The sequence below is a fragment of the Pinus tabuliformis genome, chromosome 3_2, assembly GCF_031772625.1.
Source record: "Pinus tabuliformis cultivar Carrire ecotype Pingquan chromosome 3_2, CPIR1, whole genome shotgun sequence".
In the NCBI taxonomy this organism is placed as follows: domain Eukaryota; kingdom Viridiplantae; phylum Streptophyta; class Pinopsida; order Pinales; family Pinaceae; genus Pinus; species Pinus tabuliformis.
Genome location: NC_142302.1, coordinates 256447638 through 256462381, shown reverse-complemented (window position 1 = coordinate 256462381; position 14744 = coordinate 256447638).

The following is a 14744-nucleotide window of genomic DNA, read 5'->3' as shown; positions in this document are numbered from 1 at the left end:
ATGATCCTGATTTGACTGATTCTGAGAAGTTTCTGTTGGAGAACTTCTGGGAGAAGCTGTAATTTGTTGACCTTGTTCCTTTAGGGGCCGGAACAACACTTTTAGGGACTTAGGATCCCTTGGTTTATGGACATTTCATGCTTAGAGCTGTAAGGCACAAAAATGTCTATAACACCCCCCTGAGTATTTTTCCCAACAACATTTAGATAAGATTATTTTTAATCCACAAGTGAGAAGGGGGAATGTAAATGGATTTAGCAGAAAAGAGGGATTTCTAAGTAGTTACATGTCACAAGACCATGGAATTGGACTAAGTGTTGTAGTAGAGAACTTAATAGGTTGAGGGAAATTTTTTAAGTTAAGAGGGGTATTTAGGTGAGAGGCTTAGGCGATGGTTTCTTGTTAGATATCTTTATGAGTTGGAATATAAAGAGATTGGGTAGTAGAAGAAGGTGGTGGAGGGGTGGTATGAGATAATATTATTTTAGGGTTAGATGAAGACACAATTGAGAAGAATTGTTGACATGTTAAGAGTGTTACATGTGAGGGGGACTTATTAATGAACTACTTGATAGGTTATAGAAAAGTGAGGAGAGCCTTGGTGAGTATCAGGGTGATATATATGGAATAACAACATAATAAGATGAAGAGGATTTGTGAGTTGGTTTTCCCATAACAAGAGCAAGGATAAAATCCTTATATAATGTAAGAATCTCAAATAACACAATTTCATTGTGAAAAATAGAAAATAACCAATAATTGAATTTAAGGGTGAGTACCTTTATGTAGGATGCGAGGATTTACTTGAACTTTGGTGAAGATATTAATATAGCATTATACAACTTGACTAGGATTAAATTGGTTTAGTTGCAATCATTGGAACATCAAATCTTGTAGGTATGCTAGAGGTTAAAAAAACCTTCTAATATCTTAAAAAAAGGTATCCCAACTATTAATGCACTAAGAAGTGGAATTGGGAGATTTTGTTGCCTCAAGTTTTAAAAGTGACTACAAGCATGCTAAATCCATCTCATGAATTGGTATTCTATGAGACATAACTAGTAAGATTCAATCATATCAAAATATAACTTGAAATATGGAGTGATACTACAGATCCAAGATTGCAAAAGGTCAACTTGCATCTAGCCCATGTTTATGTATTGTTTATGTGAGAGAGAAAATAAGCTCATGTGTTGCACAAGGATGATAATTACATTAGTTGTAGAAGAGAATTTCTTATGTGGTATATAATGTGAGCTCATCTATTGCACAAAAATGAAGTGAGTCAACATTGTTTGTGAGGGAATTATGGATGGTGGAAGCCTTTGTGGATGATTCCTAAGGCAATGTTGATACACTGGCTTGATTTGGATATGTAATGTTATTGTTGGTGTGTAATTTTGTTAGTCATGTTACTTCAAAATCAAAATAGGTTTAAAAGAACTTTGAAAATGATTTATGAGGATATAAGAAAATGTTTCCTATTGTGCTAACTAAAGTGATCAGGTGAGGGAGTAGTACCATGTAACGACACATTGAAAAAATATGTTTTTCCTTGTAAAACATGAGTGTAATATCCTCGCCTAAAACATTAAGGATTTTCATTACCATTTCCATTGTGTTTGACCTGTTGAGGGCTAGTATATAAGTTTGACTAATAGCTAATATTCGATAAAATTGTTGCAAATATATAACCATTATATCTTCACTTACTAAAGTAGCAATTTTTAAATCTTGCTAACTCATAGAGATCTAGATATTATGAGACATATGTGAAATAATGTCTAGATAAGAGGGTGAAATAAGTAGATAAATCCAAATATTATGAGACTTGTGTGAAATAACATCCAAATAATAGGGTGCATAAGTAATGAGTTATTGAGAAACCTCTCATAAATGGAAAAATGGAGAAAAATCCATAGGAAAAAAACTCCCACCAAAAAGAGAGTACATGAGAAAAGTAAAGAAAGGCAGAAGGAAGGAGGTGAAGGAATGAAGGAGATGAAAAAAGGAGGACTGATGATGACCCACCAAGGACATCTTCCTTCACTTCAAGTATTAGTTGTAACTGAAGAAACCTTGGTGATTCCAAGGACTTTGTGAAAATATATTCTAGGATCAAAAGGCCATCTTGGATAAGTTGGTGAATGAAGTGCATTTGGATCTCAATATATTTGGTCCTTTTATGCTCCAAAAGATTTATAGGAATATATATTGCACTCTGATTATTACACCATAGAATAATATGTTGATCCTATTGAATGCCAAACTCAATCAATAATTGTTGCAACTAAAGAAATGGTTAACTTGCTAGAACTGTATCTTGATACTCAACTTATGTCATAGATAATGTAATAGTTTATTGTTTCTTTTAGGACCAAGCAATAGGAGCATAACCAAGACATAAAATAAAAACAAAGGTGGAATTTCAATCATCAAGTTACTTAGCCCAGTCAAAATATATGAAACCCACAATCTTAGGAGAAACGAAAGTATATTGAATGTCAAGACTTGAAGTCCCTTGAATATATCTCAGAATATGCTTCATTCTTTTCTAGTGACTTTGATGAGGATCCTGGGAGAATCAAGAAACCATCCCTACTACATAAGCAATGTCAGGTCGAGTGTGAGTCAAATCGAGTATATTTCCAATCAATTCTCACCAAAAGGGAGGATCCAACTATGGTGAGTTGTAACTAGTGGTAAGAGTAACATCTAACTAAAAAGGTGTAGGTGTGGGCTTAGAACTAGCCATGCCAAAGCACTGAAGTAAATTAAGGGTATATTTTTTTATAAAATATGGTGAAGCCTTTTGAAAAATGGTGAGCCTATAATCCAATGTAGTAATGTAGCATAAAAAGGTCATACATAGGAAATTATCCCATCAAGTATTCCTTAAAACTTTGAATCATAGATTAAGAACTCCTTGTGATGATCAAATCATCCACGTACATAACTATAATCAATGTATCAAAGACCTGTGTCTGAGTGTAAACTAAATAATTATGATGACAATGTTTAAACCCTAAATCAAGAATAAAATTATCCATATTCTCATACCAAGATCAAGGATCTTTTCTAAGACCATACACGAATGCTAAAGTCTACAAACAAATGAAGGGTCCTGCACAAAACTAGGAGGTGATCCATTTAAATCTCCTAATGTAGATCTTCATGAAAAAAATCACTCTTTACATATATCCACTAAACTAACAATTCTTAGGAGGAAACTATATAAATAATATGTATAGAATCCAAGATACAGGGACAAAGGTTTCAAAATAATCAATCCCTTCAACCTATGAAAATCCCTTAGTCACCAGACATGCCCTATGTTTGTAAACAAAGCCATTGGTAGCATATTTGGTTTTGTATACCCACTTGTAATGGACCAACTTACATCCCTTGGGAAGAGAAACAAGATTCCAAGTATGTCTCTCCATCAAAGAAGAGCACTCTTCTATCATGGAAGCTTTCCACTCAGGCATTCCAACAACATCTGAAAATTGTTGTAGATTTTCTGAAATGACATGAATCAAAAGAGAAATTCCTCTTGACTGTGATTGAATTGAGGCAAGATAACTAAAATTAGTTTCCTCATATCCATATCCATATCCATCAAGTTTCTTTCTATTGCAAAGGATCAACCTCAAAGTTTTCTCTTGAACAAGATGTTCCTAATTCAACTACTCAAGTTCTGATCCTTTTGGTAGATGTTATTATGGTTGGGGACATTTAGAAAAAATATATTCATCTTTGATATCTACAAAACCATGATCATGATTAGAAACATCATCAACTATCAAAGTTGAGGAGGGAGTAGAATATGATCTTGGATTAATGCTCTCATCAAAATAAACATCTCTTCGAAACAACACTTCATGTCCTCACAATAGCCAAGAAATATTAGTTGTTGACTTTTCTTTCCTGGGGATTTTTACTCTTTATCTAGAATCAATTCCCAAGAGAATGTCAAATACCCTAAAAGAAGAGACATCAAGCTTCTCATGTGTCCAAGCTTCCAATAAATGCTTCATCCCATAAGGAAGGTGTCATGTGCTTGGTGCATAATTAAATTCTTCCTTTTAGAAACACCCTTTTGTTTAGTGGTTCAGTGAATAGAGTCTTAATGAAGAATGACTTATTATTTACAGAAATATTGAAATGTCTTATTGACATATTCCCCCACATTATTAGTGTGTAGCTTCTTAATGGAGCATTGTTATTGTTTCTCAACAAAATATTTAAATATATTGAATGGTGAAAATACTTGTGACTCTTGTACTTGAGGAAATACACCAAAGGGTGCCATGAGAAATCATCAATAAAGTTTAGTGCATACTTGGCCTCTGAAAGAGAAAGAGTTGGAAATGACATTAAATCATTATGCACCAACTCAAGGAGTGCAATTTCCCTTAAAGCATTCCCTTTAGGAAAGGGATCTTGGTTTTGTTTTCCAAGAGTGTAACCTGCACACACCCCATTAGTATAAGAATTTTTCCACGAATCTAAAACCATATTTTGTGTGAACATCTACTGCAAATTTCTATCATTCAAATGGAAAAATATTTTGTACCAAAGCCAACTCAAAGAATCTACATGAGCCATGCAAGAATAAGTTTAAGATGTTTGAAAGCTAATAAACTTATATAATCTAGAGGCATAATCAACCTAACCAATAGAAACAACAACTGTTGGATCATGTAGTTCTCTAATAACTACATGATTAAAAAAGAATTCAATTGTTTTCCCATCATTGGAATGAGAAATATGATAGATGGATAATAAATTTGTAGAGATCTCAGGGAAAAGGAGTACATTGTTAATCCACTTGTTGGCCAATTTCATAGTACCTAATCCTAAGACTTCAAGTGATTCTCTTGAATCAAGTCTCTGGCGATCTATATATCTTACTAGAGCTTGAGCCAACAGAGCATGTCCTTTTCTTGTTGAAATATGGTGTTTCTTCAGGGCATCATCTAAGACTTGCAACTTTTCCCAACATTTTTCTTTAGTATACCTAGAAATTCCACAAAAGGAACATGTTCCATGAATTTTTTATTCTTATTATTATTCTTCTTTTGCTTTTTCTTCTTGGGGGAATATCCATCAAATCTTGGAAGCTGGAGATTGAGACTGAGTGTTTTGTTGAGTCTTGGAGGGAGTTTTATGAGCTTGAGCATATTTTTTCTTCTATTGGGACTGAGCTTTGTGCTAACCTTTGGAGGTTTGACCTACGAGATCTTGATTTGAAGAGCTATATAGAGCATTTATCTACTAAATCTTATATTTGTTTCTTGTGAGATGATCAAAGGATGGCTCAAAACTAGGTGTTTTGAATGAATCTCTAAGGGCATTCATTGCTCAATAAAATGTAGATGAAAAAAAATAAAGGACCCTTTAGCTTTGATAATATAAAAAAAAATACATTTTGGTTATGTTTTCTCCTTGCAACATGATTTTAGTTGGGCTACCAAAAGGTTGAATTTGACAAGGTACTCCTCAATAAGGGCATGCTCATCAAGTACCAAAGTTGATAATGTTTCTTCCAATTCTAAAGCATGAAATTAATTAACCTTTCCAAATAGAGTGGCCAACTTATCCCAACTACTAAATAATAGATTTTATGACACATACAACCTTATCAAACCGATGGCTTCATCTTTCATATTCCAATAAGCAAAATTTTCAACTTCTTTTGTAAAACTTAGTTGATGATCACTTAACAATTACCATAGTCCTCTTGATTGCAAAATACATTATGTTTTAATTTTAAAATTATGATAATTATAGGGAGTAAAGAGCTCTATGGTCCTTGTCTCTACCATATTTTAACAAACTTGGTTACTGGTAGCCACTATAGTTTATCCAATATGTTTTCCCAATAACTTCAAAAGCTACCCAATGACCTTTATACAATAAAAGATATATTTCTTCCTTAAATAATTTACCCCCAACAAAAAAAATCTCTACTTCCCCAGTAAAATATTGTTTCCAACAATTTGGAATACTTTTTTAATTAAATTAATTTGAAATATTCCTCCCAAAAGAAATTTTTTACAGTTAAACTCTATCTCAGATATTTAAAAGAATACCCTTTCCACTAAACTTTGGGGCGGGCACGGGGGGAATGACAATATGTAGTAAATTTTTTAAAAATTATAACCAAACCTTGGTTTAGAAAACCCTTGTTTTTTTCTTTCTTCCTTGGACAACTAAGAAGAAAAATCTACAAGTAACTCCATTCTAATTTAGGTCTTGGCAAAGAATATTCGATGTCTATCTCAACATTTACATCTACCTTCAAGATTTGGTATAGTCTAATGAAAAATAATGGTGTATTGTGATCAGCTTACTCAAAATGCAATGATCTAAGATATTTGGAGAAATTAGGGCCTCTTTGTAGATCTAGATCAAACCATAGGATCACAAAGAAACCTTATAAAAAAAACATATTTACAAAAATGTGTGGCCTCCTACCCAGATTAGAAGTTATCAGATACCAACTTACAACAGGGCTCTCAAACAAATGAGAAGGATCTTGTAATCAAAGTATTGATACCATGTAAGAGTGAAAAAAACACCCAAGGACCATAATGCAAAACCTAAAATACCTTCTATGAAGAAAATGATTGAAGAATGAAGGAGAAGTCACTTCATTCCTTAAGTAAAAATGGTTTACAACAATCTAATTTATAAGTGCAATTGGAAGCTTTTAGTGATAGCTACATATAAGTCTTACAATGCAAAATATAAGGATGCTAGGTAAGATTACGAGTTTCAAAGCTTCTTTATTGGGATTGTAACAAAGAATCGTGTGGCATAAGGAGAAATTGACATAATATTTTGTAAAATATATGATCAAATTGTTGATATCTTCACCCAATCACTACATGAGAAGTTTTATGACATGAGAGAGATACTTGGAATCACCTCATTAAATAGTAGCGCAACCATGTAAATGAAATGGCTAGTAAATTCCAATAGATATCAATCTATAATAAGCATTAAAACACTTACTTCATTATGCATCTCACGTTGCTAAAATTTTATAAATCATAAAAAATAATTAAATTATATGTTTATTTTAAAGTATTATTAATTAAAAAAAATGTATAACTTAAACATATATGCATGTATCTTTAATTATGGACATTTACACCTACTTTACCATGGAAATTATTAATATATAAATAGACTTTGTTACAATATCATGGCTTATACATGCCAAAAAACCATGTATCATTTATATGACACTTGTTCATATGATTTTTTTTAATTAATCAATTTAATTAAAATGAAAAAAATATCATTTATTTGGAGATAAATTTCAACCTTTGATTAACCTCCATGAAATATCCTAGATTATTCTTAATAGTATACACACATCAAAAGTTGTTATTTATCTCCAAAGTAGTTATGCTCTTTCTGTATTTTTAATTAAATTGAGATTGATCTCCAAAGTAGTTATGCTCTTTTTATAATTTTAATTAACTTGAGATTTATCTCCAAAGTAGTTATCTTCTTTTTGTCTTTCAGCCACATGGTAAAGTGGAGTAAACCTTCATGGTTAAGAATCTCCTTACATGTTTCTTAAAATATATATATGTTTAACTAATATATTAATTATTTTTACAATTAATAATAATAATTTAAAATATGAAATAATTTATAATAATAATTAAAAAAAAATGTCATATGAACAAGTTTCATATGAAATGAGATATGGTTTTTTGGGCATGTGGTATTGATAGGCCATGGTATTGTAACAAAGGTTATTTTTATTTACAGATTAAGAATCTTCATGATCAAGTGGGGTGAATCTCCATGGTTGATCTTGTTACATGTTTTTTTAAATGTATATATCTTTACTTTATATAATAACAATTTAAAATAAAGTTATAATTTAGTTACTTTTTATATTTTTGTAATTTTAACAATGGAGATGTATCATAAAGTAAGTGTTTTGATCCTTAATTTACATGGTTGTTGCTTCAATATGGATGAGATGTTGTAATGTCTTGTCATGTCCTCTCGTATCTTATTATGTAAAAATTTTGACTTGGTAAAATTATATAAAAAAATATAATCAAATTAAAATTAAAATAATAATTAAAATAAAATAAAGGTAAAATAGTCAATTTACCTTTTTTGGCTCTAGGTTTTAAAAACCCATAGTTTTGTCATGGTATTCTTAAGTATTATTCTCTAATGTAGCCTATTTAAAGGCATAAAATTCCATTGAATTTTATTTTTTTCCAAAGAGAAAGATTTGGTTGGGGTTTTGAGTGTTATTTATCTACGCTGCATCCCCACCCAAAATGAGTTCTGTAAAAATTATACCCTATCTACTTGGTACTGCATTTTAATTTGATTTTTCTCTAAAATCCCAACTTCCATGCCCTTGGTCATGATATATTCAACAAATCTTACGTGAGTTACTGATCTTAGCTAAATTATTAAACGAAGGCCAAAACATTAGGAGGAAGCCTATGAAATGAAATGATATTTTAAGGTCCACGAGACTAAAAAATAGTTTATGACACCATTAGTTCCCTATTTTTAGCTTTTTGCCATTCAATCATTTTCTGATTCAAATGGATGATGAGCTGGCCCAACCTTCCAACAATCCCCTCGCTAAAAAGACAGTGGCAAGAAACTGATGATGCTAACATGTTCTCATAACTTTCTCAGATGTCTTTGAATGCATCACATTCCAAAATGAAATTGCAATTTTAATTTACCACCGTCATCCTCATAAATGAGAATCTCTTAGTAATGAACGTCTCCTCTATCTAGAAACTCTTCCCACCATTGTTTTCCATTATGTATGATGATGTTGCAGAGCTTCTCCCACCTAATTCGAGTTCATAAATTAATAATATTGTGTATCAATTCTCTTAGAATGATACGTACATTAGTGATAACTTGGACAGTGGGTAAAATACTAATTTTTTTATATTTAAATTCTAAGTCGTTCTTTTACAATATTGTCTAAAATATTATAATTCAAGGAGAAATTATTACTAAGAAAATGTTTATTTAATTTTGTGTGTTTAGACATTAATTAATTGCCATTCTTCACGATTTTAACAATAAGTAAAACTAGTTAAATAATATACTCAAATGTAGAAAAGTTCAATTATCATTTTAAATTCAACTACTACACAACTGCATATAAGAATATGCTCCACATTTTAAAACAATAAAAATGATTTAAAATATTTTTGAATATTTAAATATATAATTTAAACTAAATTTTATAAAATTCCTTTAAATATAAAATAGAGAGCAATTTATGCTCACATATCATAATAGCTTTAATAAAAATTAATAATTATGCCACCCTAGATCCATTTTAACATCAAGTGAGAGAGAAACGAAATCTCTTTTCACTTTGAAAGAGGTTTGCACCTCAAGAGATTTGATCTTTCTAAATACTTGGTAGATCCTAGGTTAATATGAATATAGGCTAAAAACACTTACTTCATGATACATTTCACATTGCTAAAATTGAAAACAAAAAAAGAAATTAATCACAGAACCTAACTAAATTATAATTTTGTTTTAAATTAATGTAATTATTATTAATGATAAAAAATTATAAGTTAAATATAATATATTTTAAAAACATGTAATAAGATTTTAATCATGGAAATTCTCTCCACTTTATCATCTTGATTCTTAACTTCTAAATAAACTTTGATACAATATTATACTTCAACACCATGGATTAATAATATCACATATAAAAAAAACCATAACTCATATATATTCATATAACATTTTTTAATTAATAAATTTAATAAAAAAAAAAAAAAACATAACTATTTTAACTTTTAATTTATTATTATTATAAATAATATTTTTAATTTATTATTACTATAAATAATATTTTTTAAAATATTTTATAAATGTTAAATTCTTACTATTCAGTTTTTAAAAACCTTATTTCAATATTTCAAAATAGAGACACACTATTCACATGATTTTGTAAAAGTATAAAACTTATATATTAAATGTATTAAATATTCAATAAAAAAAAAAACACTCAAGCACTGGAAAACTTTGATATTTTGTTTCATTGTTAGTTATGTGCTCTGATTATATTTACCTCCCCTATAATTCAAGACGCACCAGTGCCGGACGTTTTACAAGTACGCTTTTCAGTTTAGAAATCATCTCAAGGGAGGGAAGTCGAATTGGGATTCAGGCCGAATAGTTTCAAGGGAACTAACGGATGCGCTAGAGGGAGAGGGGGAGTTATTATGAGAATGCGTCCGTGAGTTTAGATGCAAAAATCGGCGTTGTCATAGTTATTTAATGGAATATCAAAGAATTAAAATACGTTTACATTAAATAGAAATAAACTATTGAAATATGTTTATATTAAATAGAAATAAACTAGCTGAGCCATGGTAGCTTATCTCTGACTTTATTTCTTAGTGGAAAGTGCTCTATATTAGTATTGCAAAGTGAGAAGGCATTGGTTGAAAAAATGTTGGGCAGTGAAAATAAAATTTGGATCGAATTCTTACGGCCTGGATATCATATCTGCACAGTGGCAGCAAAAATGTAGTATTTTGGCTTTTATGCAGAGAAACGTACTTATTATTGGGATTTAGTGAACAATACGATGGAAACTTCTATTTAGCATGCCTCTAAACCGTTGGCTGCATTGCAATTGTACATTTTGTGACTGTGTTTTTAGTTGAAAACGTACACATGAAAATAATGAGTGTTACTGATAAGGACAGGAGCGGATGAATGTAAGGGTAGTGAGGGGAGCTTAACAAATGAATATATTCTGTGTTTTATCTTGTCATTATAAGACAGGACAGGACATGCTTAATATTTGAAATTTTTGCACGGAAGAAATACGATAGGGATTGTTTTTGTTTTTACCTCCTGAATAATTGTTGATATTTTGAAATAGGAGTCCAAATTTGTCATCACCCCGGTTAAATTCCAAAATATTTCGAAAATCAACTCTAAATAGGGATAGCTGATTTCAACATCCTCTAAATAAATAAATAAATAAAATTAATTTTGCTCTTTGATTTTACCGTATAAATTCATGGCCATATAATTATTTGAGTACCATATTGAGAATTGAATGGGAACAGCATTAGGTTCCGCATTATTGATTACTATATATATGGTGGCTTGAGTGACAAAATAAAAGAGTACATCCAATAAAAACTAAAACAAATTCAAAATTTGATAAAAGGCAAGGATTTAAGAGAGCCACTCAGTTTCAAATTTTGATAAAAGATGAGGTTTTAAGAGAGCCATCGGGTGGTAGTCATTGTTTTTGCTTTTTGAACATTGTCCCACTTTAATTTTTATTTAAAAAAAATATATATTTAGTTTTTTTATTTATTTAACTTATATATATATTTAAAATTTTATATATAATTTTATAAAATTTTATATATATTATAATTATATTTTAATAATAATGACATAAAAATTTGAAAAGCAAACATTGTGGACAGATTTATTGAAAATAATTAGTATATTATTTATACAAAATTAAAGACAAGCCACATAAATAGTGTTCATGAGATCAAACATATTCTAAACAAGGAGAATATTGTTGAGAAAATCTCTCAACAAAACTTACTCAAAACAATTAGTATATTGTTTATACAAAATTAAAGACAAGCCACATAAATAGTGTTCATGAGATTAAACATATTTCAAACAAGGAGAATATTGTTGAGAAAATCTCTCAACAAAACTTACTCAAAACAATTAGTATATTGTTTATACAAAATTAAAGACAAGCCACATAAATAGTGTTCATGAGATCAAACATATTTCAAACAAGGAGAATATTGTTGAGAAAATCTCTCAACAAAACTTACTCAAAACAATTAGTATATTGTTTATACAAAATTAAAGACAAGTCACATAAATAGTGTTCACGAGATCAAACATATTCCAAACAAGGAGAATATTGTTGAGAAAATCAAACAATTAGTATATTGTTTATACAAAATTAAAGACAAGTCACATAAATAGTGTTCATGAGATCAAACATATTCCAAACAAGGAGAATATTGTTGAGAAAATCTCTCAACAAAACTTCGACAACCAACAACCCAGACTAGCAAGGCCTAACCCCAAGGGCATTGAGGAGAATTGACCCGGTGATCTCTCGATTGGCAATGTACTTAACGACAAAGACTCGACCAATTGAACTAACCCTTGGGGCTCAACCCAATCCTACTTATATACTAATGTATGCATTATTCCAAGTTAATGTGTATAGTTATAATAGAATTTTTATGATTTTATATTCATCGAGATTTGATTTAGTGTATAGGGTGTTTCATTCACAATTATATTAAACAATATTAATTATATTATTAGAAGGCTCTTCAATATATAAAGTTTAAATTAATTTATAAAATATATTGAGTTGATATGGTAAACATGGATCACTCAATTAACACTGTTGACTAAACATAAATAATTGAATTGGTAAATATAAGTATCTAACAAGAGTAAAATGTAACAGAAAAAAGAAGCCATTGGACACCATGGGATCATAACAAGCCAACAAATAATAGGGAATATTCAAGACACCCCAACACAAGCTTATTTCAGAAGTGCATCTCGTTAAAGATGGTAAAATCATGTCTTAGTATGGCATTCCACGTTAACTTAGGCATTTCAGTGCAACAAATCTTAGAATTGTCCTGATAGAATGAAAAGTAGCAACCTGAAAAATTTAGTCTCTACAAACAGAAGAAAAGGTACTAGTAAAAATAAGATGAAGTCTTGAAGGTACTAATAAAAAGAAAAAGGGAGAAGAGCAAGATGGTAGGATGTAGACATAGTTATCTATTAGTTATCCAAAACAATGAAAAGAAAGAGAACACAAATTAAATTGAAAACAATTTGAATACAACATATTAACTTTCAAAGTCTCTTGAAACATGCATATCAATAAAAGCAATGAAAATGCATTGTCAATCATGAATTTTATCCCAAACTAAAGTTGAAATTCATCAATACACGACCTACAAAAATAGTCAAGCTCAAACCACTCAATCTATTCTAGTATTTTAATCTCCACCCTAAACACAACTTCAAAAGACATTTGTTGCATTTTTCTTAACATAATCATCTCCATCAAAGATTTCTGGTATTGACAATCAACCACACTAACTTTGTACATTGAGCTATCAAAATGATTGCCTCCAATTGATCCATAAACTGTCGTTGATATTCCATTGGACAGTTCGCTACAACAGACATGATAATATTATATTAAAAATCTAAGATTCGACACTATTATGGTTTTATTTAATTTCTAGATCTATAGATTTTACTATAGTTAGTGCATGCATGTGAATATAAAGTACGCATACAAGTAAAGAATGAAAAAATAATCTCATACACACATAAGACACAAGATATTCTCTCTGGGAAACCCTTTCTGGAGAAAACCCGACTAGAAGGTGAGGTTGCTTCGCTATCTTTCTCTGTCTGGAAATATGGTTGTATGTACAAAGAAGTAATGCTTATGGCTCGTGGGCTGCTACAGTGCACAAATCCTCTCCATGTGCCTGCCCTCCTATCTCTCTTGGCTATCTTTGATCATCTATGGAAGAAAATGCTCTCGAAAGAATGGAATGTCTTTTTCTCCTAGTGGCTCGGTTATAACAAAACCCAATAGCTTACTAGTGGTTAATTTTGACTACATCAACTTTTAACTAGAGTTAAAATACAGACTCTTCTAGATTCTTTTACATCATAATCACACAGCTGGCCCATTTTTTATGAATAATGGGGGCTACCGTGACGTCCTCCCGAACTATAGGTGTAAAAACAGGAAGGTCAACTTCATAGTGGCATAACCTTTGCATACAGACTTTGATTGATGCAATTTTCACACCGTTGGAAAGATATTTGTGTTTAGAATAACATGAAATGGTGCCAGTATTAAGCAGAAAATTTTTACCCCCAAAAAACGTCGTTTGATGTCTCAAAACACTCCCGAAAGGTTTTAGACCTTGCTTTTTCAAACTAGGTCTCGGTGGTAAAAATGGTCTTGTGAGCTAATTCCTCCACTTTTTCCACTGCAAATGCATCGAGATGGGTGAAAAAAAATATAATGATCCAATCTGTATCACACCTCCCCATTTTGGGAGGCTTTTGGTCTCCAAAATATTTTACTGAATGAGGTGAGGAAATTTTTCAACCCAATGTACCCAATCTACCAAAGGTCATGTTGCCTTTGTCTTGTAGTTATGGAACTCTTCTCTAAAACTGTATCTTCTGTCAACTCTACCTGAGCTTCTGGTGCCAAATCCTCCACAGAAGGTAGGACTTGTTCCTCTTCCTGATCTAACATGGAAGGGTCATAGAGTTTCAAATTCTCTACCTTCACAACTGAGTAAATGTGCATATATGGTGGTAAACTAGGTTGATAGGCATTATCACCCACATTTTCTAGTATATCAAAGGGACCACACCTAAGAGCCTTGATTTTCTTACTAGGGCCCTGGAGCCTCTCCTTGTTGAACTGTAACCATACCCTGTCTCCCATCTTGAATGACTTCTATGTTCTGTGTTGATCATGCCTAGCTTTATACTTCTCCTGCGACTTTTATATTGGTTCTTGTACTTGTAGATGGATCTGCCTGATCTTCTCTATACATTTTTCAGCCCTTAAAGCATATCTTGTAATATCTTTCCTCACTCCTCCTTACTACCCATATGCAATGTCC